This window comes from Rhinatrema bivittatum, chromosome 9 (genome assembly GCF_901001135.1).
Source record: "Rhinatrema bivittatum chromosome 9, aRhiBiv1.1, whole genome shotgun sequence".
NCBI classification, from domain to species: domain Eukaryota; kingdom Metazoa; phylum Chordata; class Amphibia; order Gymnophiona; family Rhinatrematidae; genus Rhinatrema; species Rhinatrema bivittatum.
Genome location: NC_042623.1, coordinates 236,033,245 through 236,059,767, shown reverse-complemented (window position 1 = coordinate 236,059,767; position 26,523 = coordinate 236,033,245). Strand labels below are relative to the sequence as shown.

At 49.2% G+C, this 26,523-nt stretch overlaps 1 protein-coding gene across 1 annotated transcript in view; it reads right to left on the bottom strand.

Annotated features, from left to right (window-relative positions):
• Positions 1 to 26,523, bottom strand: part of MCF2L2 (MCF.2 cell line derived transforming sequence-like 2) — a 774,003-nt gene that overhangs the window by 568,591 nt on the left and 178,889 nt on the right. The gene's annotated exons all lie outside the window — the stretch shown is intronic.

Sequence of the window (26,523 nt, the reverse complement as noted above, 5' to 3'; positions counted from 1 at the left end):
ATGTAAGCGGATTTTAAAACATGCTCGCACAAGGGACATTCCCAGTTTTTCCAACTAGTCCACCAGTTTGCCCAGTCAATCTCGAGGTCATCCAGACCCCTCTGGTCCTTCGTCCTCCATGCCCCCCAGTTGACCCGGAGCCCGCCCCCTGTCCTGTAAGCCCTAAGACACGAGATCTGCAGACTTGGCTCCTCACCAGGAGCAGCAGTAAAGTTCTGTGGCTAACAAGCCTACACGCGCTGCGGCCTCCGGTTTTAAAATACGGAGTTAAGCCTGTAACAGTTGGCCCCGCCCTGGAATGCCCATGCCCTGCCCTCCTATTTTTTTTGTTCTCGCATGAGCATATACCCGCATAAATTGCGGCTTTTAAAATATGTATCGCTCACGTGCAGCCCACATATTTGCATATATGGGCATTTTTGCGCAGGCAACGCTTTTAAAATCGACCCCATAATGTCCACAATTTTTTCAATTTTTTTTAGACATGTAATTAAAAATTCTTGCTGTTGCTTATAAATGTGTTTCCCCCACTGTGAGATCATGTCACCAAGGAACCTCGATGCTGCAGCTTCTTATGATTATGTTTTCCCACTATTATATAACTTCACCAAGAAACCCGATGTGGATCCACGTTTTGAATGTTTTCTGCTTTATGGGAGTAGCAGTATGTTTGGTCACCACACTTCATTTACTCCTTGAACCTGCAGGTCAAGTGATATCTGCAGGTCAAGTGGGAAAACACCTTTGTAAGAAGCTGCAGCAACGATAATTATTTTTAAGTGTGCATTTAAAAAATTATTGGAAAAAATGTGGACATTATCGGGTAGATATTGAAAAGCCATTTAGATGGATAACTGAAAAGTTATCTGACTAAATGGTTTAGTCGCGATATTTGGTGACTAAGCTAGCTAAATTCTAGCTGGATATGTCAGGGGTGTTCCTGGGGCAGGTAGTAGATGTTCCGGGGAGGAGTGGAGTTAGCTGGTGAACCTATCCAGCTAACTCTGGCTGCGCTGCAAACTGGTCTAAAGTTAGCCAGATATATCTATCTGGATAACTTTTAAGATAACTGGGTATATTCAGCGTTGCTGCTGCGCTATTGAATATTCCAGTTAAGTTAGTCAGATAGGTGTATCCAGCTAACTTATCTAGCCGCTCAGCGGCTGATTATAGACTACTATGTGTTATTAATGTGAGGTCTATGATTATAAAGAAGTACCAGCTGCAAATGCAAATGCAGACAATAGTTGCCATTTATGAAGACTTCTTTCTCACAATATCTTTGAATTTAGTGTCAGATACAGGGCTTTGTAAAATTCAAAATAAGGCATTTTTCAAAATGGTATAGCGATGTTGTTTTCTATAGCTAAAAGGATGAATTACCTATGATGTGGGGTGTCATCATCTGGTGGCCCTGAACGGACTTCTCTTAGCCAGTAGAGCTGTGTGGAATGAGCATGTGTGGGAAATTCCACACAGGAGTTCCTTGTGAGCTTCCTTAGTTTATATCAGAGCTAATTCTAGCCAGGTATTCGACATTTCAGGAAGGCAAATGGATAGCATGGCTAATTCATCCTGCTATCTATAGAAAACATCACTTAAAGTAAGAAAAAAAATTGCTTTTTCCATCAATAAGCAAGCTGAATTAGCCATGACATGTGGGAGTACCACGTTGAGGGTTGCAGCGGAGTGTTTACTGAGTAAGCAACCCAGACTCCACTGTGGACAGTAGACTACTATAAGAACAGGTTATGCCAAATTGCTTGTCCATATTTCCTGTCAGTCCTTGAGAGATTATCCAAACAATAGTGGGATGTAAAAGTGTATACTGAGGTTTACGTTGCATCTTTTCAGATGTCTTTAAAAGGTACCTCTCGGAGGTGCTCAGTGGAAGAATCCATAGCTCTTATTTACATAGTAACACAGTGAATGATGGTAGATAAATACCAAAATGGTCCATCTAGTCTGCCCAGCAAACTTTCTGTTAAGGGTAGTAACAACTACTGTTCTGTGCAGATTATCCTCAAGCCTTCTATTAAGGGTAATAGCAACTACTCCTCCATACCTGCTACCTCCAGGCCTTTTCTTAAGGGTAGTAGCAACTGCCGCTCTGTGCAGGCTACCCCCAAGCAAAAATATAAAAGTTTTGCCATGTCTTCATTTCCATACTGAAGTCAGCAGACATCCTCTGTGTTTGCCTCACACCCTTTTGAATTCCATTACCGTTCTTGTCTTCCCCACCTCTTCTGTGAGGGCTTTCCATGCATCCACCACCCTTTCTATGAAGAAATATTTCCTGACATTTTTCCCCTTGGAGTTCCATAACATGACCCCTAGTTTTACAGCTTCCTTTCCACTGGAAAAGATTTAATTTTGCGCATTATTGATCCAATTCTCTAGTCACCTGTTGGGGTACTTTGAAAAGGTTTGTCCCTATGAAGCTATTATTACTGTACTGGGAATATACACTACATGACAAAATATGCTGAATGCTAACATGTAGGTCAAAGGTAAAAAAAGATATGAGCTTAGTTTCAAGTTTCATTTCTTTTAAGTTTCATTTCTCAATCTGGGCTCAATTTACAAGAAATCACATGATTTACAAGAATCCTATGTTACGATTCTGCTCGCAGGCCTAGCCGCAAGCAGTCTCTCACCTCCAGCTTGCCTGCTCCCCGACGCCGACCAGCCTCCTTCCAAAGCAGCCTGGGAGCCTCTGCCATTGTCCTGCCTTTGCAGCAGGAGCCGCCGACGTCATTGTTTCTCCCACGCGGCCAGGAGGCCACCGACCCTGCTTCTTCGCAGCCTGGAGCTGCTGCCATCATCCTGCCTTCGCGGCAGTAGGAGCAGCTGTCGTTGTTTTGCTCTTGTGGCCGGAGGCTGCCCTCGTTCTTCTCCTATATGGCGGGCCTTGCCACTGTGCTTCCATGCGGCTCAGTGGCCGCCGACATCTCCCCTACACTGGCAGGGCCGCCGTGGTTTCTTTAGCGGCTGGAGCCACCCTCGCTGGGACCTGCTGCACAGCGTGGAACCGCCCCCAGCTTCTCTCCTGCGGCAGGAGCCGCCTCCGACACCTCAGGCCTGCTTCCTCTTCGCAGCATGGTTGCAGCTGTCCCAGGTCCTGCTTCCTGCTTCCTTAGGTGCGTGGCTGCGCCTCTCCTCCGGATTTAAGGGGCCTGTGGTGGGAGTAGCCCTGCGACCCCTCCTGGTGATGTCATCAAGCCATTTCCTCTTCAGCGATACAAAAGGACTCTGTCTTCAGTGCTTTATTGCCTTTGCAAGGAGTCAGTCATGAAGCTGGACTGCTCCTGGATCTTTTGTTTCAGCTCCGTTCCAGGAGATTCCGATGTCCACCTCCACTTCTTCAAGGCACTCTGTTCTTCATGGGAATTCCCTTTGTCTTCATTTGTGGTTCCTGATCCTTCGTTTTCATTTTCGTTCCATGTCCTGGTCTCTCGTCGGATTTTGTGTTCCTATCCACCGATGTCTCCGTCTGATGTCTTCGCCCACAGATGTCTCCATCTTCAGATGACCTTGCTTCTAGATGTCGTCTCCCCTGATGTCTCTGTTTCAGATGCCCCTGTTTGCAGATGTCTGCCTCTGAAGTAGTCCTCATCAGTAGACATCCAGTTGTTCTGCCCTTTGGTGCATTTGTGATGCTCTTGATTGAGTGCCTGGCAGGTCCGAAGTCCGGAAAGCCTGGCATTCGGATATTCTGTCTTCCAGTGCCTCCTTGTTGCTCTTGATTGAGTGCCTTGGGAGTCCGAAGTCCTGATGTCCTTGTCTTGGATACCCCAGATGAATCTGCCTTTAGATGTCTTGTCTTTGATGTCTCCAATGTCCTTGTCTACAGATGACCTCACCGTCTAGTCTCCAGATGTTCTGCCTTTTGGCATCCAATATTTCTGGCTCCTCTCTTTGAAGCCTTGTCCTCCGATGTCTTGGGCTCCGGCTTCGCCTAGCCTCTAGCGGATAGTGCTGTCAGTGGATAGCCTGAGTGCCATCCTAGCCACTGTAGCCTCCTCTCGGCTGTCTGAGTTAGCGTGTTATCCGGATTCCACTCCATCCTGAGTTTTACCTTGCTGTCGTCTTTTCCACTCATCAAGAGTCCTCGTCATGCCTCAACCCTGCCTTAGCCTTGCCTTAAACCTTGACGTAGCTGTGCTTTAGCCTTGATGTAGCCATGCCTTAACCTTGATGTAACCGTGCATTAGTCTTGCCTTCTTGCCTCAGCTTGCCTCATGTTTCACCAATCATGTCTCTAAGTACCCCTGTCCGACCATGTCCAAGTATCGTCTGATCGTGTCTTCAAGCATTCTCATCTGACCATGTCTTCAAATTTCCTTGTCTATCCATGTCTTCAATCTTCGTCTCATATAAGTACCATCACCTGTCCTCGACCTCTGTCCGTCCTGACGCATTTGCCGTACCCGTACGGCAGGTCCGAAAGGGCTATCAAGTGGCCGGAGGGCTACCCCGGAGACCAGCATTGCGTTGTTGGGTTTCTTCTGATGCATCAGGTTCGGCGGAGGTCAGAGTCCCTGGACAAGTGTGGTTTCCCATACTTCTCGACCTCTCGATCAGAGAACCAATTCACCTGGGCTCAGCACCCACTCTCATAACTCAGGATCAGGGCAGGTTGCGCCATCCCAACCTTCAGACCCTAACCCTCACAGCCTGGATGTTGAAAGCTTGATCCTGCAACCACTCAATCTTTCAACTAATGTCTCAAGTGCTTGTAGCTTCACGAAAGCCTTCCACACGAAAATCCTATCATTGTAAGTGGAAAAGATTCACCTTGTGGTGCCCCAGAAAAGTATAGATCCCTTTTCCTGCCCCACATCATCTTTATTAGACTAGACTATCTCTGGCACCTTTCAGATTCTGGTCTCCAGACTTCATCAGTAAGGGTACACCTGAGTGCTATCTCAGCTTACCACAAGGGAGTAGGGGATGCTCCGATAGCAGCGCAACCCCTTGTTAGTAGGTTTATGAGAGGTTTAATTCAACTTAAACCTCCTCTGCGACCACCAGTCACAGAATGGGACCTTAATATAGTACTAGCAAGGTTCATGTGTTCTCCCTTTCAGCCCATAGATTCCTACGATGTTAAATTTCTTACATGGAAAGTTCTCTTCCTAGTAGCTATTACACCTGCTAGAAGAGTTAGTGAGTTACAAGCACTTGTAACATACTCACCCTATACCAGGTCCTCTGTACTCACCCTAAATTCCTTCCCAAGGTGGTTACTAATTTCCACTTGAATCAGTCTATAAATTTTCCCACATTCTTTCCAAGACCTCACTCTCACCAAGGTGAAAGAGTCTTACACACCTTGGACTGTAAACGCGCGCTAGCATATTATGTAGACTGCACTAGAGTCCATAGAAAATCCACCCAGCTCTTTGTTTCTTTTGACAAAAACAGACTCTCTCCAAATGGCTAGCACATTGTAGAGACTTCTGCTATGAAAAAGCAGCCTTTCTCTCCAGGGACGAGTAAAAGCGCACTCAGTTAGAGCAATGGCAACCTCAGTAGCATACTATCGTTCAGTACAGATTGCTGACATCTGCAAAGCTGCAACATGGAGCTCTCTTCACACATTTGCAGCTCATTACTGCCTGGACAAGGAAGGATGACAAGATTCAGCCTTTGAACAATCTGTCTGAACGAACTTATTTCCAGTATGATCTCAACTCCTTCCACATCCAACCTGCTGTGATTTCAGGCTGCCTCATTTATCCCAACAGTACACCAGTTGTTGTGCCTGTTGCACAAGTTGTACGCTGTTGGTCCAATACAAGGATGACTCAGCAGGATTATAGTCCTCATATGTGAGGACTATTATCCTGCTTGTCCTGGGATAAAGCAAAATTGCTTACCTGTAATAGGTGTTATCCCAGGACAGCAGGATGTAGTCCTCACGAAACCTACCCGCCACCCCGCGGAGTTGGATCCAGAACGTTTTATTATTTTATTTTTCACTCGCACTTATTGATACAAATGAGACTGAAGGGAGACCCCTGTGGCTCGAGGGAAAATGGCATGCTGGGCATGCTCAGTTGGCTCAGTGTGCCAGTCAAAGGTTTCTAGAAACTTTGACAGAAAGTTTTCTGTGATAGGGCTCCGTCCAGTGATGTCACCCATATGTGAGAACTACATCCTGCTGTCTTGGGATAACACCTATTTCAGGTAAGCAATTTTGCTTTCTCCCTGTGTTGCAACTGTCCCTTCCTGACGGCTTCACTCCGCCTACCTTTCTTTCTTTGCACCTCCTCTCGCTATGGATGGATGTCTGGCTGCCGCGGTGTATGCCTGCCGTCCTCTCCGGCGTCCCCGGACCGGCTTGGGCGCTGCCTCCCGCCATGCTCCGCTAGTACCTTAAGGCGTGCGCGCCGCGCGGCCCTCACTCTTATTTCCTACTTGGCGCGAACCTCAGGGGTGTCCCCCTGTGATGACGTCACACTGCCCGGCTATTTAAAGCCTACGATGTTTGCTAGCATTTGAGTTAGCAAGGGGTATCTTACAGATGGGATTCGCTCTCCGTACCCAGCTACTCTGCCTCTCCAATTTCCATTGGACTCTTAACGCTAACGGGGTATCCGCTCCTCGGGGGCCTCACTTGCTTTTCAGGTCGCTATCAGGAAACAGGTACTCGCTCCTCGAGGGCCCATGTTCCCTGACTCGCTGCCTGCGCCTACCTTCTCTTCTGCCTGGAAGGATTCGCTATCTTCAGCACCAGTGAGTACTACCATCTTCACCTCAGAGCTGTTCCCTGGAACTAGGTACTTGCTCCTCGAGGGCCTGCCTCCGTTCCAGCCCTAGTGCCATCCTAAGTGGAACCGCTGTGTGCGTACATTACCTTCAAGCCTCTCAGCTCTCAGGGATCAGGTACTCGCTCTTCGAGGGCCTGCTCTCCCTATCCTGGGGTTCTCCATACTGGGGCTGGGGCATATTCCACTGTACTCATTATTCTTAGTTCTTTCCCCTTCAGCACTGCTACCGGAGGAGTCGCTGTTCCAGCGCCTGAGGGACACTAGCCCAGCCAGGCTACTTCTACTGCTCACTACTGCCACCTCTGGTGGCTTCATCACATTGTCTAATAAAAGATCAATCTCTGTGTTTGTGTGTCCTAAGCTGAGCCTGACCTGTGTATGTGTTGTACTTTGGACATTGAAGCGTGGACCCTTGGTCGCTGTAAGAGATGACACCTCCCACAGGGCTCTGCCCTGTGGGGACTTGCAGCGATAGGCTAGCTCTAGGCAGAGATGGACACAGAGATATAGCTTTATTGTACTGCAATGTAAATGGTAACCTGAAGAACGGGTGATGATTCCAGCTAGGAGAGGAGACACCAGATGGCAATATTCCGTCTGTAGGTTGGAGGGTGGAAAAGGCAGTTCCACAGTCTCAACAGGCCCGCGGTGTGGGGTAGGCTGAAGATCTATGGAGAGAAAGATGAGACAAAGCAAGACAGAACCAAAGCGGCAGTACTCACTCTGATGCTGGTAGTTGTAGTAGGAGAGCACCAAGGAGCAGAGGTCTTGGACAAGCACGGCCCCCGAGGAGCAGGTACCGTAGGCGTCCTGATAATAGATAGGCAACTCCAAAGGGAAGATAGGAGCAAGGCAAGGCCCCCGAGGAGCGGGTACCTTAGGCATCCTTGTTGGTATCAGATAACCCCAGAGGGTAAAGAGGAGCGAGGCAAGGCCCCCCGTGGAGCGGGTACCTAAGTCGTCCTGGAGTGAGAGTACACACAGCGGGAGCATCTGGTAATGTGAAGAGATCAGCATGGAGGATTCCTTGCTAACTCATATTAGAAATCGTGGATGGAGTTTAAATACCCATGCTAGTGACGTCATGCGGTGGGGATGCCCCCGAGGTTCCCGTCATGACACACGAAAAGGACGGGGCTGCGCGCACGCTCGTGCCCTAGGTGACTCCTGGAGAAAGATGGCGAACACAATCGCCTGGGGACGCCGGAGGATTCGGTGTGGAGAAGCGGAGGCAGCCATCTTACCAAAATGGGCTGAGTCAGGCAGATAAAAGGTGAGCAATAGAGGGCGCAGCCGTCTGCGACCGACGGGCGCAACAGTATGTATCTGCTCCACTCTCTTCTGCTAGCCAGAAATGGTCCTTCTCCAGAAGGCGTTTGACAAAGTTCCTCATGAGAGGCTTCTAGGAAAAGTAAAAAGTCATGGGATAGGTGGCGATGTCCTTTCGTGGATTGCAAACTGGTTAAAAGACAGGAAATAGAGTAGGATTAAATGGACAATTTTCTCAGTGGAAGGGAATGGACAGTGGAGTGCCTCAGGGATCTGTATTGGGACCCTTACTTTTCAATATATTTATAAATGATCTGGAAAGAAATATGACGAGTGAGATAATCAAATTTGCAGATGACACAAAATTCTTTAGAGTAGTTAAATCACAAGCAGATTGTGATAAATTGCAGGAAGACCTTGTGAGACTGGAAAATTGGGCATCCAAATGGCAGATGAAATTTAATGTGGATAAGTGCAAGGTAATGCATATAGGGAAAAATAACCCATGCTACAATTACACAATGTTGGGTTCCATATTAGGTGCTACAACCCAAGAAAGGGATATAGGCGTCATAGTGGATAACACATTGAAATTGTCGGTTCAGTGTGCTGCGGCAGTCAAAAAAGCAAACAGAATGTTGGGAATTATTAGAAAGGGAATGGTGAATAAAACAGAAAATATCATAATGCCTCTGTTTCGCTCCATGGTGAGACCGCACCTTGAATACTGTGTACAATTCTGGTCGCCGCATCTCAAAAAAGATATAATTGCGATGGAGCAGGTACAGAGAAGGGCTACCAAAATGATAAGGGGAATGGAACAACTCTCCTATGAGGAAAGACTAAAGAGGATAAGACTTTTCAGCTTGGAGAAGAGACGGCTAAGGGGGGATATGATAGAGATTTTTAAAATCACGAGAGGTCTAGAACAGGTAGATGTGAATCGGTTATTTATTCTTTCGGATAATAGAAAGACTAGGGGGCACGCCATGAAGTTAGCATGGGGCACATTTAAAACTAATCGGAGAAAGTTCTTTTTTACTCACACGCAATTAAACTCTGGAATTTGTTGCCAGAGGATGTGGTTAGTGCAGTTAGTATAGCTGTGTTTAGAAAAGGATTGGACAAGTTCTTGGAGGAGAAGTCCATTACCTGCTATTAAGTTCACTTAGAGAATAGCCACTGCCATTAGCAGTGGCCTGGATTGGCCACTGCTGGAAACAGGATGCTGGGCTTGATGGACCCTTGGTCTGACCCAGTATGGCATTTTCTTATGTTCCTATGTGGCCTCAGAAAGAAAGTAGGTAGTATGATGGACTGGTATGGAAAGCTGAAACAACCTTTGGAAGGAACTTTGGGTAAGTGTGGAGCATTACCTATTGTTGAATAATTGCATGTATAATGAATAATGAACCAGTGCTTGGAGTTCACTGATTCTTCTGGCTGATGTTACTGTTGCGCTTCCCGGCCGCTCACCTTTCGCTCCCGTCCACAAGCAACGGGCTCTCCTCCTCCTCAGCCACAGCCAGTTTGCGGTGTCCCCGGCTTCCCCGCTCTCTGTCTCCTGTCCAGGCCTCACGGCGGGGCTCGGCGTCCTCCATGGAGTCGGCCCCACCCCTATGCGCTCACGCGCAGACCGCCCGGCCTCTTAAAGGGCCAGGGGTGGATCCCAGCTCCACAGCGCACCCTGATTGACGGCAGGACTTAAGGAAGTGGTCAGACACCACTTCCTTGCCTTGGCAATTGGGTCATACACTCCGGTGTCTCTAGTTTGCCTGTTCCAGTGTCTCTTGTTCCAGTGTCTCCTGTTCCAGCGTCTCCTTGTTGCATCTACAAGCCGCATTCTCCGGCATCCCCGGAACAGCTATGGCAAAGCCTCATGCCATGTTTCTCCTAAGGGCCTCCTAGGGTGCGCGCGCGCACACCACTCACATCTTTATCCACGTCATGGCAGGAACCTTAGGGGCGTCCCCCTCGAGTACGTCACGCCATCCGGGTATTTAACCTATGCTTGTTTGCTAGCTCATTGAGTTAGCAAGGATTGGACTCGTCCGGTCTAAGCTACTCTGCCGCTTCCTGCTGCCACTGGAAACTCTCTCTGCCCTTCAGGGTATTCATCTAACCTGGGTACCTGCTCCTCAGGGGCCCTCTGCTTTCTTTCAGGTGCCTTACAGGGATCAGGTACTCGCTCCTCGAGGGCCTGCTCTCCCTGCCTCGGTGCCTGTAACCATCTACTTCTGCCTGGTGGAATCATCAACCTTACAACTACCATCTAGTGAGTAATCTAACTTGCAGCCTGTCTCATCTTCAGCTCTGCCATGCTGGGAAAGCTACACCTGAAAATCCCTATACCGTCTTGGTGAGATGGGTTCCCTCTGCCGAGGGTTCTGAGACTGCTCCTCTAGATCACTTCACTACTGCCACCTCTGGTGGTATACATCAGCTGTACAATAAAAGACAAAACTCTGTGTTTGTGCGTCCTGAATCTAGCCCAGTACTGTGGCTCCCCACGGGGCTCCTCCCCGTGGGCATGGTCATCTTCCACAGTACCCAGGAATCCACTCAAACACCTCAAAACCATAACAGATTGTTAACTCCATGGATTCGGCTCAGCTCACCGCATTGCAGGCCATTCCAGGCCTGGCCCAGCGAATCTCTGAACAGCAGAACACGCTGGAGAATTTGACTGCTGCATTTAACCAGCTGCACGCACAGATGAATTCACCTACCACCACAGGTAAAGAAGTTACTAGAGATGTGAATCGTGTCCTCGATCGTCTTAACGATTGATTTCGGCTGGGAGGGGGAGGGAATCGTATTGTTGCCGTTTGGGTGTTTAAAGTATCGTGAAAATCGTGAGCCGGCACACTAAAACCCCCTAAAACCCACTCCCGACCCTTTAAATTAAATCCCCCACCCTCCCGAACCCCCCCCCAAATGCCTTAAATTACCTGGGGGTCCAGCGGCGGTCCGGAACGGCAGCGGTCCGGAACGGCCTCCTGCAATTGAATCGTGTTGTCTTCAGCCGGCGCCATTTTTCAAAATGGCGGCACAAAATGGCGGCGGCCATAGACCAACACGATTCGACTGCAGGAGGTCGTTCCGGACCCCCGCTGGACTTTTGGCAAGTCTTGTGGGGGTCAGGAGGCCCCCCCAAGCTGGCCAAAAGTCCCTGGGGGTCCAGCGGGGGTCCGGAAAACGATCTCCTGCCGCAAATCGTTTTCCGTACGGAAAATGGCGCCGGCAGGAGATCGACTGCAGGAGGTCGTTCAGCGGGGGTTCCGGACCGCCGCTGAATGATCTCCTGCCGGCGCCATTTTCCGTACGGAAAACGATTCGCGGCAGGAGATCGTTTTCCGGACCCCCGCTGGACCCCCAGGGACTTTTGGCCAGCTTGGGGGGGCCTCCTGACCCCCACAAGACTTGCCAAAAGTCCAGCGGGGGTCCGGAACGACCTCCTGCAGTCGAATCGTGTTGGTCTATGGCCGCCGCCATTTTGCGCCGCCATTTTGAAAAATGGCGCTGGCTGAAGACAACACGATTCAATTGCAGGAGGCCGTTCCGGACCGCTGCCGTTCCGGACCGCTGCCGTTCCGGACCGCCGCTGGACCCCCAGGTAATTTAAGGCATTTGGGGGGGTTCGGGAGGGTGGGGGATTTAATTTAAAGGGTCGGGGGTGGGTTTTAGGGGGTTTTAGTGTGCCGGTTTTCCTGCCCTCCCCCTTCCCCCGATTTACGATTTTTTGATGATAAATCGGGGGAATTGGTATTGTATCGTGGCCCTAACGATTTTTGACGATTTAAAATATGTCGGACGATATTTTAAATCGTCAAAAAACGATTCACATCCCTAGAAGTTACACCGCCAGAAGTGACGGTCAAGACAATTGTACCCCTATCTGCTCCAACACACTTCTCAGGGGAAATTTGGAAATGTAGGGGATTTATTAACCAATGTTGCATGCACTTTTCCCTGCAACCTAGTCATTTTCCTACAGCCTATGCCAAGACCACCTACATTTTGTCTTATCTGGACGGAAGAGCGCTGGCTTGGGCCTCTTCGCTGTGGGAGCACGATGATCCTACCCTACATGATCTCGCCGGGTTCCTTGAATTGTTCAGATCAGTTTTTGATGACCCTGCCCGGCACACAACTGCAGAATCTTCGTTGGTTCACCTGAAGCAAGGTAATAAATCTTTATTGGACTTCTCCATAGAATTCAAGACACTGGTGTCTGAATTACATTGGGACCCTAAATACCTGAGGAGCCTCTTCTTTGAGGGACTGAACTCTCATTTGAAAAACGAGCTGGCAGCTCACGAGATGCCTGAGACCTTGGCTGAACTGGTGAAGTTGGCAACAAGGATTGATCGCCGACTTCGTGACAAGGTTCAAGAGACCAGGAATCCCAGAAGACACCTTCAGGAAGAAACTTGAGTTAAGACTTCACCCAGGCCTGTTCCCTTGGGTCCAGTTGCTGGCGAAGAAGAACTAATGCAATTAGGCCGCAGTCACCTGACGTCAAAAGAGAGAAGAATGTGGAGGAAGTTGGGCCTATGTATGTAATGTGGACAAACATAGTATACAAACATGCCCTATATGTCCGGGAAACTGGCAGACCTAAGTCTTGCGGGAGGACTCTTCTTAGATCTAACTGCACCCTCTCCTCCACTCTTTCTTCCTGTATCCTTGATCTGCGGATCCTTAGAATACCAGATTCTTGCCCTAGTGGACTCAGGGGCAGGAGGCAAATTCATCTTGAAACGATTAGTGTAGCACTTGTGGATTCCCACCACCACCATGACGTCTCCACTATTCCTATCTTCAATTCACGGAGAGCCCTTACCGGGTAAAGTAACCCAGCTCACCGAACCCATGAGTTTACGGACCGGTGCTCTCCATTCTGAGACTATATCTTTCTTTGTACTAGAGAAGGCCATGTACCCTATAGTACTGGGGCTACTGTGGCTGCAGCAGCATATGCCTCAATTCAATTGGGCTACTCTGGAGCTTTCACTTTGGGGTCCAGATTGCCATGGTAAATATCTGATGGAAGTTTCTCCTATACCCTGCATGCCAACTACCCCATTGATGCCTGGGTTGCCTCCTCAGTATGCATCTTTCAAAGATGTATTTTCCAAAGTAGCCGCAGACGTACTACCCCCACACAGATCCTATGACTGTGCTATCAATTTGAAGCCTAACACTGAACCACCCAAAGGAAGGGTCTATCCTCTCTCCATGGTAGAAAATAAAGCTATGTCTGAATATATACAGGAGAATCTTCAGAAAGGCTTCATAAGACCCTCCAAGTCCCCACCAACAAGCGCAGGCTTCTTGTTGGTGGGGAAGAAGGATGGAACATTGCATCCATGGATTGATTACAGAGGTCTAAATGAGATCACTGTGAAAGACCGCTATCTCTTACCACTCATCTCAGAGCTATTTGATAGACTACAGGGAGCCAAGATATTCTCCAAGCTTGATCTCAAGGGGGCCTACAATCTAGTTCGCATTTGCTCTGGCGATGAATGGAAGACAGCCTTCAATACCCGGGATGGGCACTTTGAATATCTAGTGATGCCTTTCGGCCTGTGCAATGCCCCGGCTGTCTTCCAAACCATGCTGAACGACATTCTGCATGATCTACTCTACAAATGTGTCGCCGTATACTTGGATGACATCTTGATATTTTCCCAGGACATGAACACTCATCTGGAAGATGTCAAAAGAGTGCTGCTAAGATTCCGCGAGAACCGCCTATACGCCAAGTTGTCAAAATGCGAGTTCCATAAGGAATCAGTACCTTTCCAAGGGTACATAGTTTCCAACCAAGGTTTCCAGATGGACCCACAGAAGCTGGAGAGCATTCAGAAATGGACACAACCCACAGGTCTAAAGGCTCTTAGGCGATTTCTGGGATTTACCAACTACTACAGATCATTCATTAAGAACTATTCCTCACTAACTGTTCCGCTTACAACAATGACCAAGAAAGGTGCCAACGTCGCGAATTGGTCAACGGAGGCAGTAACTGCATTCCAGCAACTGAAAGATGCCTTCTCAAGCAAGCCATGCCTCCAATACCCGGATCCGACTCGGCCCTTCATCATTGAGGTCGATGCCTCAGATGTAGGCGTAGGGGCCATGCTAAGCCAGTCCGGTGACTCTAAGACCTTACACCCATGTTCTTTTTCTCCCGATGCTTCTCACTAGCAGAGAAGAACTACGGCATAGGGGATAAAGAACTACTAGCAAGAAGGATGGCATTTGAGGAGTGGCACCCCTGGCTTGAAGGTACACAACATCAGATCACAGTTTTTACAGATCATAAAAATCTGAAGTACCTCCGTCATGCTCAGCGCCTAAACCATAGGCAGGCGAGATGGTTCCTGTTCTTCAACAGATTTGACTTTGTGCTGAAATACCGCCCTGGAGATAAGAACGTCAGAGCAGATGCCCTATCTCGCTCATTTCTCTCTGAGGACGTACCTGATGAACCCCAACATATCATCGACCCGATAAGAGTCATCTTGGCAGCTTCTCACCCAGTACCTGCGGGTAAGACCATTGTACCCAAGAACCAAAGGAAAAAGCTTTTAGCATGGTTCACGATTCTAAACTGGCTGGACACCCCGGTCAACGCAGAACTCTGGCTAAACTTCAGAAGTACTACTGGTGGCCCACCATGAAGGAAGACACGTTCTCCTATGTTGCTTTTTGTTCCAATTGTGCCAGACAGAAACCATCGTCTGGTCATCCTTGGGGCCTACTCCAACCCTTGCCAGTGCCAGATGAGCCTTGGACTCACATTGCTACAGACTTTGTGGTAGACTTACCACTCTCGGGAGGAAACAACACCATCTGGGTAACAGTGGATCGTTTTTCGAAGATGGCTCACTTCGTGGCTCTCCCTGGCTTGCCTCAGCCATGGAGCTTGCAAAGCTATTCATCATGCACATCTTTTGCCTACATGGCATGCCAAAACACATTGTCTCGGACAGAGGAACCCAATTCACAGCTAAGTTTTGGAGAGCACTGTGCAAGAAGTTTGATATCTCTCTCGACTTCACCTCTGCATACCATCCTCAGTCTAATGGGCAAACGGAGAGAATGAATAGGACACTCAAGCAGTTCTTTCGTGCCTATGTGGGTACTCGTCAAAATGACTAGGCTGAACTGTTGCCTGGGCTGTATTCACCATCAATTCTCATCCAGCAACATCAACTGGATCAACACCATTTGAAGTGGTCTACGGACGACTACCATTACCACCCTTACCACTTCCACTCTCAGAGTCATCCCCGGCAGCTCAATCTACTGCCAAAGATATTCAACAACTATGGACTAAAACCAAATAGATGCTCCGTTGAGCAGGACAACAAGCAAAGAAAGGCTACGATGCTCATCACTGCAAGGCTCCAGAATTCCAGCCTGGTGACAAAGTCTGGCTGTCTACAAAACAGCTAAGACTCAAGCTACCATCAGCTCATTTTGCTCCTTGCTTCATCGAACCCTTTCCCATTCTCCAACGGTACTCTTACGTCCAGTCTGAAACTTCCACCAGCATTGAAGATTCATAATGCGTTCCATGTGTCACTACTGAAATCGCTAGTCCTTAGCGAGTTCTTAAGCAAGACACCTGAACCTACACCTATTGATGCAGAAGAAGACATCGAATACAAAGTAGATGCTATCCTTGATGTGAGAAAGAGAGGCAGAGTATAGGAATACCTCCTGTCATGGGATGGTTATGGACCCGAAGAAAACTCTTGGGAACCTATGGCAAATATCATGGATAAAGAGATGCTTCAGCAATACCACAGAATGCATCCTCAGAAACCAAGACCAGGTAGGAGGTCTGGAGGGGGCCCTTTGAAGGGGGGTACTGTTGCATCCGTCGGTCTCAGACGGCTTCAACCCTTGTGCCTCACCTTTTTCTCTGCTCTCCCCGCTAGCCTTGGGAAGATGGCTACCGCTGCATCTGCAAGCCGCATTCTCCGGCGTCCCACAAACGGCTATGGCAAAGCCTCATGCCATGTTTCTCCTAAGGGCCTCCTAGGGTACGCGCTCGCATGCCACCCACGTCTTTATCCACATCATGGCGGGAACCTCGGGGGCGTCCCCCTCGAGTGACATCACGCATCCGGGTATTTAGCCTATGCTTGTTTGCTAGCTCGTTGAGTTAGCAAGGATTGGACTCGTCCGGTCTAAGCTACTCTGCCGCTTCCATGCTGCCGCTGGAAGCTCTCTCTGCCCTTCGGGGTATTCATCTAACCTGGGTACCCGCTCCTCGGGGTCCCTCTGCTTTCTTTCAGGTTCCTTACTGGGATCAGGTACTCGCTCCTCGAGGGCCTGCTCTCCCTGCCTCGGTGCCTGTTACCATCTACTTCAGCCTGGTGGAATCATCAACCTTACAACTACCATCTAGTGAGTAATCTAACTCTCAGTCTGTCTCATCTACAGCTCTGCTGTGCTGGGAAACCTACACCTGATAATCCCTATACCATCTTGGTGAGACGGGTTCCCTCTGCCGATGGTTCCTAGACTGCTCCTCTAGATCACTTCACAACTGCCACCTCTGGTGGTATACATCAGCTGAACAATAAAAGACAAAACTCTGTGTTTGTGTGTCCTGAGTCTAGCCCAGTACTGTGGCTCCCCACGGGGCTCCTCCCCATGGGTGTGGTCATCTTCCACAGTACCCAGGAATCCACTCAAACACCTCAAAACCATAACACTCCTGTTCCAGCGTCTCCTGTCTCTCTTGTTCCAGCATCTCCTGTTCCAGCACCTCCTGTGTCTCCTGTTCCAGCGTCTTCTGTTCCTTCTTCTCTCCATCCCTGGTAGTATCCTTCGGACTGATCTCACGGTACTGACCTTTGCTTGCTTCTGACTACTCCTGATTGCTGCCCGGACATGACCTCTGCCTGTTCACTGACTACTCCTGATTGCTGCCTGGAACCGACCTCTGCCTGTCCACTGACTACTCTTGATCACTGCCTGGAACCGACCTCTGCCTGTCCACTGACTACTCTTGATCGCTGCCTGGAACTTGACCTCTGCCTGACCTGACTACTCTCGGATTGACTACAGGTACTGACCCCTGCTTCGGCTGACCATTCTGGACTGATACTCTGGCCTTGATCCTTGCTATCCACTCGGACTCTCTCTTCTGGCCTCCTGCGACCTCTGAACTTTCGTGCTTGAACATCGACCATGCACCCTTGTTCGTAGTGGGCACATCCCTGCGCTTCCTCTCTAAGAGACCCTGCGAGGCAGCATGGGTAACCAAGGGCTCAACCTGAGGGAACCCCGGGTTGCTATTGGCGAAGCTCCAGCTAGCCTCTGTCTCCTCCTGTGCTCCGCCTCCTAGTGGCAGGCGCTCTCTGGGTCTTACCGGAGGGCCATACCAATCCTGCACCAGGCCAAGGGTCCACCTCCAGCGCAACAGCTTGCCATGGCTATGGGCTCGGTGGAGTCTCCCGCCTTGCAGGCCATCCCTGGCCTAGCCGCTCATATCCGAGAACAACAACAAACCTTGGAAGCATTGATTTCATCTGTGGAGAGACTACGATCTCAATTTGAGGATTCTGTTATGGCCAACTCAAGGGGTTGGGCTCAAACCCCGCCTCCATGGGCATCATTGGCTCTTCCAGCTCCACCCCGTTTTAATGGGGATCCGTGCCTCTGCCGAGGCTTCCTCAACCAATGTTTTATGCAATTCGCACTACAGCCTGCTTTGTTTCCAAGTGAAACCCCAAGATCACCTTCAGCCTCTCATGCCTTGAGGGGAAAGCCCTGGCATGGGCTTCGCCACTTTGGGAGCGTTCTGATGACATCCTCCTTCACCTCTCCCACTTCATTTTCATGCGGACCTTCGAGGATCCCGGCCGACAGGCTGTTGCGGGTCACTAGCTTCTCCACCTCCGTCAAGGCTCGCATTCGCTCACCGAATTCACAGTAGAATTCAGGATACTAGCCACGGAACTGGGGTGGCAAGAGGACTGTCTACGGGCATTCTATCTGGACGGCTTGTCTCCTGCCCTCAAGGATGAGCTGGCTGCTCGTGAGATTCCCACATCTCTAGATAACCTGATTTTCCTGGTTGGTAAGATTAATCACTGCCTACGTCAGCGACACCAGGAGGTAAAGGTTTCCCGGCCTTCTGCCCTACGCCCAGTTCGTGCTATGAGTCCCCAGTTGAAGGCCTTACCGGCACCTCCTCCATCACCAGAGGAGCACATGCAGATCAATCACGGACGCTTATCCCCTGAAGAGCACCTTCGACAGAAGAAGGATGGTCTTTGATTATACTGTGGTGGTTCCAGACATCTCCTGCAATCCTGCCCAGTACGTCCGGGAAACTGCAGAGCCTGAGCCCGGTGGGAGTCCCGAGCTTGGGCGCTACTGTTACTGGCCCCCAATTATTCCCTGAGTCCCTCTTCAGGGAATCATGCTCCTTTGCCACGACCGCTCTTGTGGACACTGAGGCGAGTGGCAACTTTATTCTGGACAATATTGTCACATTACTCCAGATCCCGCTTCAATCTCTGGAAGTACCTCTCCGCATTGCATCAATCCAGGGAGAGCTCCTTCCTGGACACATTACTCATTGCACCGTAGCCTTGCGCCTCTCCGTGGGAACCCTCCATGAATAAGAGATATCTCTGTACATCCTAAGGCGTTCTACGCATCCGGTAATCCTAGGACCTCCTTGGCTCCAGGTAAATGGACCTCACTTTGACTGGCAATCCCTGCAGTTAACCCAGTGGGGACCCCAGTGCCAGAACTGCTGTCTACAACAGATGTCTCCAGCGGTCACCGTTCTGAACTCTACAACCCTTACCGGGTTACCTGCTCCGTATTCTGACTTCAAAGATGTGTTCTCCAAACAAAATGCTGACATCCTACCTCCACTCTGAGAATTTAATTGCCCCATTGAGCTCCTACCAGGTACCACGCCTCCCAAGGGCAGAACCTACCTTCTCTCGCTACTGGAAACTCAAGCAATGTCTGAGTACATTAAGGAGAATCTGAATAAAGGATTCATAAGACCCTCTGATTCACCGGCAGGAGCTGGATTCTTCTTTGTGAAGAAGAAAGATGGCAGTTTATGTCCTTGTGTTATGGTTAAGCGGTGTTTGGGTAGATTCTTGGGTACTGTGGCAGATGACCACACCCACTGGGAGGGGCCCCATGGGGAGCCACAGTACTGGGCTAGACTCAGGATGCACAAACACAGAATTAGTTCTTTTATTGTACAGCTTGATGTATGCCACCAGAGGTGGCAGTAGTAAGGTAGTCTGGATGTAGCAGTCTCGGGACCCTCAGCACAGGGGACCCTTCTCACCCCGTTGGTATAGGGGAATTCCAGTGTAGGTTTCCCAGCAAGGCAATGCTGTAGATGAGACAGAGTTAGATTACTCACTAGATGGTAGCTGTAGGTATGGGATTCCATCAGGCTGAAAAAGATGGTACTGGCACTGAGGCAGGGAGACCAAGCCCTCAAGGAGCGAGTATCTGATCCCTGTAAGGCACCTGAAATAAAGCAGCAGGCCCCAGAGGAGCGGGTACCCAGGTTGGTCAATACCCCGAACTGCAGAGGGAGAGAGCTTCCAGCTGCAGCACGGAAGCAGCAGAGTAACTTAGTCCGGCCGAGACCAATCCAATTTCCAGTCCTTGCTAACACGGTTAGCTAGCAAGTAAGGGCAAGCTAAATACCCGGATGGCGTGACGTCACTTGAGGAGGACGCCCCCGAGGTTCGCGCCAATGTTGGAATAAAGATGAGGGTAGCACGCACGTACCCTAGTAGGTCCTTGGGAGGAGCATGGCTGGAGGCAGCACTATAGCCGTTCTGGGGATGCCGGTGGCTTGCAGACGCAGCAGTAGCCATCTTCCCAAGGTAAGCGGGAGGAGCCCTAAACAAGGTGAGGCAAACGGGGCGAAGCTGTCTAGGACTGATGGATGCAACACCTTGCATTGACTACTGTGGGCTAAACGCCGTGACTCGCAAGGATCGCTACCCTCTGCCACTCATTAGTGAACTCTTTGATCGCCTACAAGGAGCCCATATCTTTACAAAGCTAGATCTCCAAGGGGCATACAATCTTGTATGGATCCAGCCAGAGGATATCTGAAAGACCGATTTCAATACAAGGGACAGCCACTACGAGTATGTAGTAATGCCTTTCGGACTTTGTAACGCCCCTGCGGTCTTTCAGCACTTGATGAATGAGATCTTCTGGGACCTACTATACTCATTTGTCATGGTATATCTAGACAATATACTGATCTTTTCCAAAGACCTGAAGTCCCATCGCTCACATGTTCAAACTGTTCTCCAACATCTCAGAGACAATTGTTTCTACGCAAAATTAGAGAAGTGTATCTTCGAACAGACTCGTCTTCCATTTCTGGGCTACATTATCTCCAATCGTGGTTTCACCATGGACCCTGAGAAACTACAAGGAATTCAAGATTGACCCCAACCAGTAGGCCTCCACGTCTTACAAAGATTCATTGGATTTACAAACTATTACAGGAACTTCATCGCTAACTACTCCACGCTAGCTGCTCCACTCACGGCCATGACTAGGAAAGGTAGTAACCTTCAAATGTGGAGTCCAAAGGCTCAATCTGCTTTCCACGCCTTGAAAGAGGCCTTCTGCCCCAGACCTTGTCTATGTCACCCCGATCCTAACCATCCCTTCGTTGTCGAAGTTGATGCCTCCGCCATTGGAGCAGGGGTGGTCCTGAGACAATAGGGGGCCTTAGTACCCTGCTCCTACTCTCACAAGTTTTTTCCCGCAGAGTAAAACTACATGATCGGGAACCACGAACTCATAGTGGTGAAATTGGCCCTTTAAGAATGGTGCCCCTGGTTAGAAGGAGCACATCATAAATTCACAATCTTTACAGACCACAAGAATCTCGGCTATTGAACCTCAGACAGGCCCGTTGGGCGTTGTTCTTCGAACGTTTTAACTTTGAACTCCGCTACCATCCTGCAGCAAAGAACACCCAAGCAGATGCTCTCTCTAGCCAGAAGATTCGCCCGAAACTCCTAGACACATCATCGACCCAGCCTGCATAACCCTCGCAGTCACCAACACGGTACCAGCCTGGAAGACGGTGGTCCCACGCCATCTCTGAGAACGCGTCCTCCGCTGGGCCCATGACTCAAATTTAGCCGGCCATCCCGGCTGGGCTCGGACCTTTGAGATGTTAAGAAGACATTACTGGTGGCCTAACATGGTTAAGGATTCCCGCAGCTATGTGGACTCCTGCCCCATCTGTGCACAGCAAAAACCTCCGACTGGCCGTCCTTGGGGTCTCCTCCATCCTCTTCCAGCTCCAACCGATCCCTGGTCAAGCATCTCTACTGACTTCATCGTTGATCTGCCCCCATGGAAGGGCAACATGGTCATCTGGGTTATTATCGACCGCTTTTCAAAAATGACCCACTTCGTTCCTTTATAGAGCCTCCCTTCGGCTCCTGAACTGGCAAAACTCTTCCTGAATAATGTATTCCGCTTACATGGATTACCCAAAGAGATCATTTACGATTGTGGGCCACAGTTCGCTGCCAAGTACTGGAAGTCTCTGTGTAAAATGTTTGATAATACCCTGAATCTAACTTCGGCCTACCACCCTCAAGCGAACGGCCAGGCCGAGAGGACAAACCGCTCTCTGAAGACATTTCTAAGATCCTACCTTAATGATCAGCAGGATAACTGGGCCAACCTCTTGCCATGGGCCAAGTTATCCCACAATACCCACATCACCTCTGCCAATGATGTCTCTCCCTTCTCCGTAGTATTCAGTCGCCAGCCACACCTGCCCCTACCAGTGCTGCTTTCCGTACCCTCACCTGCAGCCAAGTCCATGGCACAGATGATTCGCCATCTCTGGAATCAGGTCAAGAAGAGACTGGGTCAGGCCATCGAGAAATCCAAACGTTTCACCGATGCTCACCGTCACACTCCACCTCTGTTCTGGCCAGGCCAGAAAGTTTGGCTCAGCACGAAACACATTAAGTTACGTCTGCCCTCACAACAATTTGCTCCCAGTTCATTGGACCATTCCCAATCATTCGACGCATAGGAGCAGTCACATACCAACTGCAGCTTCCCACCTCCATGGGAATCCACAACACATTCCATGTCTCCTTATTAAGACCAGTGGTCTTGAACTTGCTTTCTCGAAGGTCTCCTGCTCCTTCCCAGCTCACCGCTGAACCCAAAGATGCCCTCCAGGTAAAGGAGGTTCTTGATGTCCGGAGAAGAGGCCATTGGGAATACCTCCTGTCGTGAGAGGGCTTCGTCCAGAGAACTCCTGGGAGCCCTCCCACCACATCTATGACAAAGATCTCCTCGCGGAGTTCCACAGGACCCATCCTGACAAGCCCAGGCTGGTAAGGGGGAAGCCTAGAAGGGGGGGGGGGGGGGTACTGTTGCACTTCCCGGCCATGTTCACTCCGCTGCCGGGCCTGTTCACCTTTCTCTCCCATCCACAAGTGCCGGGATCTCCTCCTCCACAGCCAGTTCACGGCGTCCCCAGCTTCCCTGCTCTCTGTCTCCCGTCCAGGCCTCACGGCAGGGCTCGGTATCCTCCATGGTGTTGGCCCTGCCCCTAGGCACATGCATGCGGACCACCGGCCTCTTAAAGGGCCAGGGGCGGTTCCCAGCTCCGCGACGCGCCCTGATTGACTGCAGGACTTAAGGAAGTGGTCAGACACCAATTCCTTGCCTTGGCAATTGGGTCGTACACTCCAGGGTCTCTAGTTTGCCTGTTACAGTGTCTCCTGTGCCTCCTGTTCCAGCGTCTTCTGTTCCTTCGTCTGATCTCACGGTACTGACATTTGCTTGCTTCTGACTACTCCTGATTGCTGCCTGGACCTGACCTCTGCATGTTCATTGACTATTCCTGATCACTGCCTGGAACCAACCTCTGCCTGTCCACTGACTACTCTTGATCGCTGCCTGGAACCGACCTCTGCCTGTCCACTGATTACTCTTGATCGCTGCCTGGAACCGACCTCTGCCTGTCCACTGACTATTCTTGATCGCTACCTGGAACGACCTCTGCCTGACCTGACTACTCTCGGATTGACTACAGGTACTGACCCCTGCTTCGGCTGACCATTCTGGACTGATACTCTGGCCTTGATCCTCACTATCCACTCGGACACTCTCTTCTGGCCTCCTGCGACCTCTGAACTTTCGTGCCTGAACATCAACCATGCACCTTTGTTCTTGGTGGGCACTCCCCTGTGCTTCCTCTCTAGGAGACCCTGTAAAGCCCACCTAAGACCAGGCGACCCGGGTAACCAAGGGCTCAACCTGAGGGAACCCCGGGTTGCTATTGGCGAAGCTCCAGCTAGCCTCTGTCTCCTCCTGTGCTCCACCTCCTGGTGGCAGGCACTCTCCGGGTCCGACCAGAGGGCCATACCAATCCTGCACCAGGCCAAGGGTCCACCTCCAATAGTTACTGCCACCAAGTGGCAATAGTTACTGCCACCAGAAACACTACTTTCCATGTCAAGAACTTTAGAGAAGTGGATTCTAATGGTTTGAAAAGCGGCCTCATTAGTTAAGAAAGGATGATGTTCGGGTCCCATGGAGCCAGAGGTTTCTGCACTGGAGGTTTAACCTGCCATAATCCTTTCATAAATCTCAACACCAACAGATAAGTTGAGATAGATATTGTCTGCCATCACATGGCAGGCTGCTATGGCGCTGAGATGTTCTCAAACAGAAGATGTCTCAAGGTCAGTTTCAGAAAGAAAGAGTAAGTAAGTTCCTCATTGTTTGGGTTCATAAGAAAATGGGTCCATGATATTTTATTGACACCATAGGAGAAATCTTTTCTGTTTAAATTCATAGGTTATTCTGATTGATGACTTTCCAGCCGAGACTATTATGCCTTCAATTTCTCTATATAAAGACAAATTGGTGATCACTGTGCATTCAAACTCCAAGCCATCAGGTGAAGGGATGGGAGGAGATATCCTATGTTTTACCAGTGAAAGCACCAAATATGAATCATAATAGCTGAGAAGTATGCAGACAAATATACTGACAGGCCAAAAACACTGTCACAGCTAAAGAAAAGAAACTTTGCCCAGATGAGAAATTTACACCTGTACTGAAGGATGCTTATCAATATATGCCTGTTTGTAAGAGCCTGTGAAATAAAGCCAAGGCAGAGGGATAATGCAGCCACTTAAGCTCATAAGCAGGAGTCGCAGACCAGCCAAGGGAACTGTGGGGGTTCTTCTCATCGTTGACCCTTGGATGAAGGGGGAGCACTCTGAAACAGAGACAATGCTGACTCTGGCACATAGCTTGCATATAGGGTAAAATAACCCTTGCTGTAGTTACATGATGTTAGGTTCCATATTAGGAGCTACCACCCATGAAAAAAATCTAGGCATCATAGTGGATAATACTTTAAAATCGTCGGCTCAGTGTGCTGCAGCAGTCAAAAAAGCAAACAAAATTTTAGGAATTATTAGGAAGGGAATGGTTAATAAAACGGAAAATGTCATAATGCCTCTATATCGCTCCATGGTGAGACCACATCTTGAATACTGTGTACAATTCTGGTTGCCGCATCTCAAAAAAGATATAGTTGCGATGGAGAAGGTACAGAGAAGGGCAACCAAAATGATAAAGGGGATGGAACAGCTCCCCTATGAGGAAAGGCTGAAGAGGTTAGGGCTGTTCAGCTTGAAGAAGAGACAACTGAGGGGGGATATGATAGAGGTCATTAAGATCATGAGAGGTCTTGAACGAGTAGATGTGACTCCGTTATTTACACTTTCGAATAATAGAAGGACTAGGGGGCATTCCATGAAGTTAGCAAGTAGCACATTTAAGACTAATTGGAGAAAATTATTTTTCACTCAACGCACAATAAAACTCTGGAATTTGTTGCCAGAGGATGTGGTTAGTGCAGTTAGTGTAGCTGGGTTCAAAAAAGGTTTGGATAAGTTCTTGGAGGAGAAGTCCATTAACGGCTATTAATCAAGTTTACTTAGGGAATAGCCACTGCTATTAATTGCATCAGTAGCATGGGATCTTCTTAGTGTTTGGATAATTGCCAGGTTCTTGTGGCCTGGTTTGGCCTCTGTTGGAAACAGGGTGCTGGGATTGATGGACCCTTGGTCAGACCCAGCATGGCAATTTCTTATGTTCTTATGGCAGGACACCTCCCCCCAAAGAAAAGGGGAGGGGGAAAAAAACCTGCAATGTGACAAAGACCCTCCATCCACTACATGCTTATGCCCGAGCTTATGCATATTGATAAGCTGGAAAGTATAAGACGAGGCAAATAAGAAGAAAAAGGAGAGTGAACCTGAAGCAGCCCAGCACCCCCTGCTATCGAGAAGGGAGAAGACTAGGTGTGGCCAGGAGACCAGAGCAAAGAGATGCCTGTTTAGGGTCAGACAGTGATGGAAGTCTGAGAAAGTGAGGGGCCAAGAGCAGCCCAGCAGCTCTGCTAGTACCAGAACCGAAAGCAAGCCCCAGAGCCCAGCAAGTACCAGACCCTGAAGCAAGCCTCCTTCCCGGTCCGCCTCACAACTCTGCCAGTATCAGACCGAGAAGCAAGCCTTCTCCCCGCTCACATTCTCCAGATTTCCAGGTAGCGTCTGCTTCAGAGGTGAACAGTGGGATATCGCCTGAAGTTGGGACCAAGGGTAAGTAAGTTAGCCATAAGTATTAGTATATTAAGCAGGCTAAGGATTATAGAATGTTTGAAACCACCTATGGCACAGAAGTTTCTTTAGATTAAACTGGTGCTTAGTGGCCAGGATGTTTGGGTTTTTTTAAATTCGTCTTTATTGGGTCAGCAGATACAAAAAAAGAGCAACAATGAACACCAAAATCCTACAATGAATTAACATTAAACCAACGACCCAAAGTTTTCTGTAAGCTGCTGCAGGCTTTGATATAGGCATAACAAATGCAAATAAATAAATAAATAAATGTATGTTTCTGGATATTTGGTTGTCAATGGTTGAGATAGCTGGTCCCACTGAAAGAACAGACCCCCCACTGTAGGTGACAGATGTGGAGGCGTGTTATTGAAACCATATGAATGGCTGCTACCATGTGACTCAAAACAATGAGAATTGCTCTGGCTGTCAAGCAATGCGAGGTCAGAAGCTTGTGGAATGAACCATCTCATAGTGTTCATTTATTCTGAAGGTAGAAAAGCTCTCGCCTGCAGAAAGTCTATTCATGCTCCGATAAACTTTATTTTCTGGGTTGGGACAAGGTTCAACTTCATGAAATTCACTAAAAATCCCAACTTCTGCAAAAGCTGAATTGCCTCATGCAGTGAGTGCAACATTTCCTCTCAGGAGATGACTGTGACTAGCAAATCATCTAGATATGGGAAGACTTGGATTCCTTGATGTCCTAGGTGTCAGCTATTACTGCAAGGCTTTTGGTGAAAAGTATTGGAGCT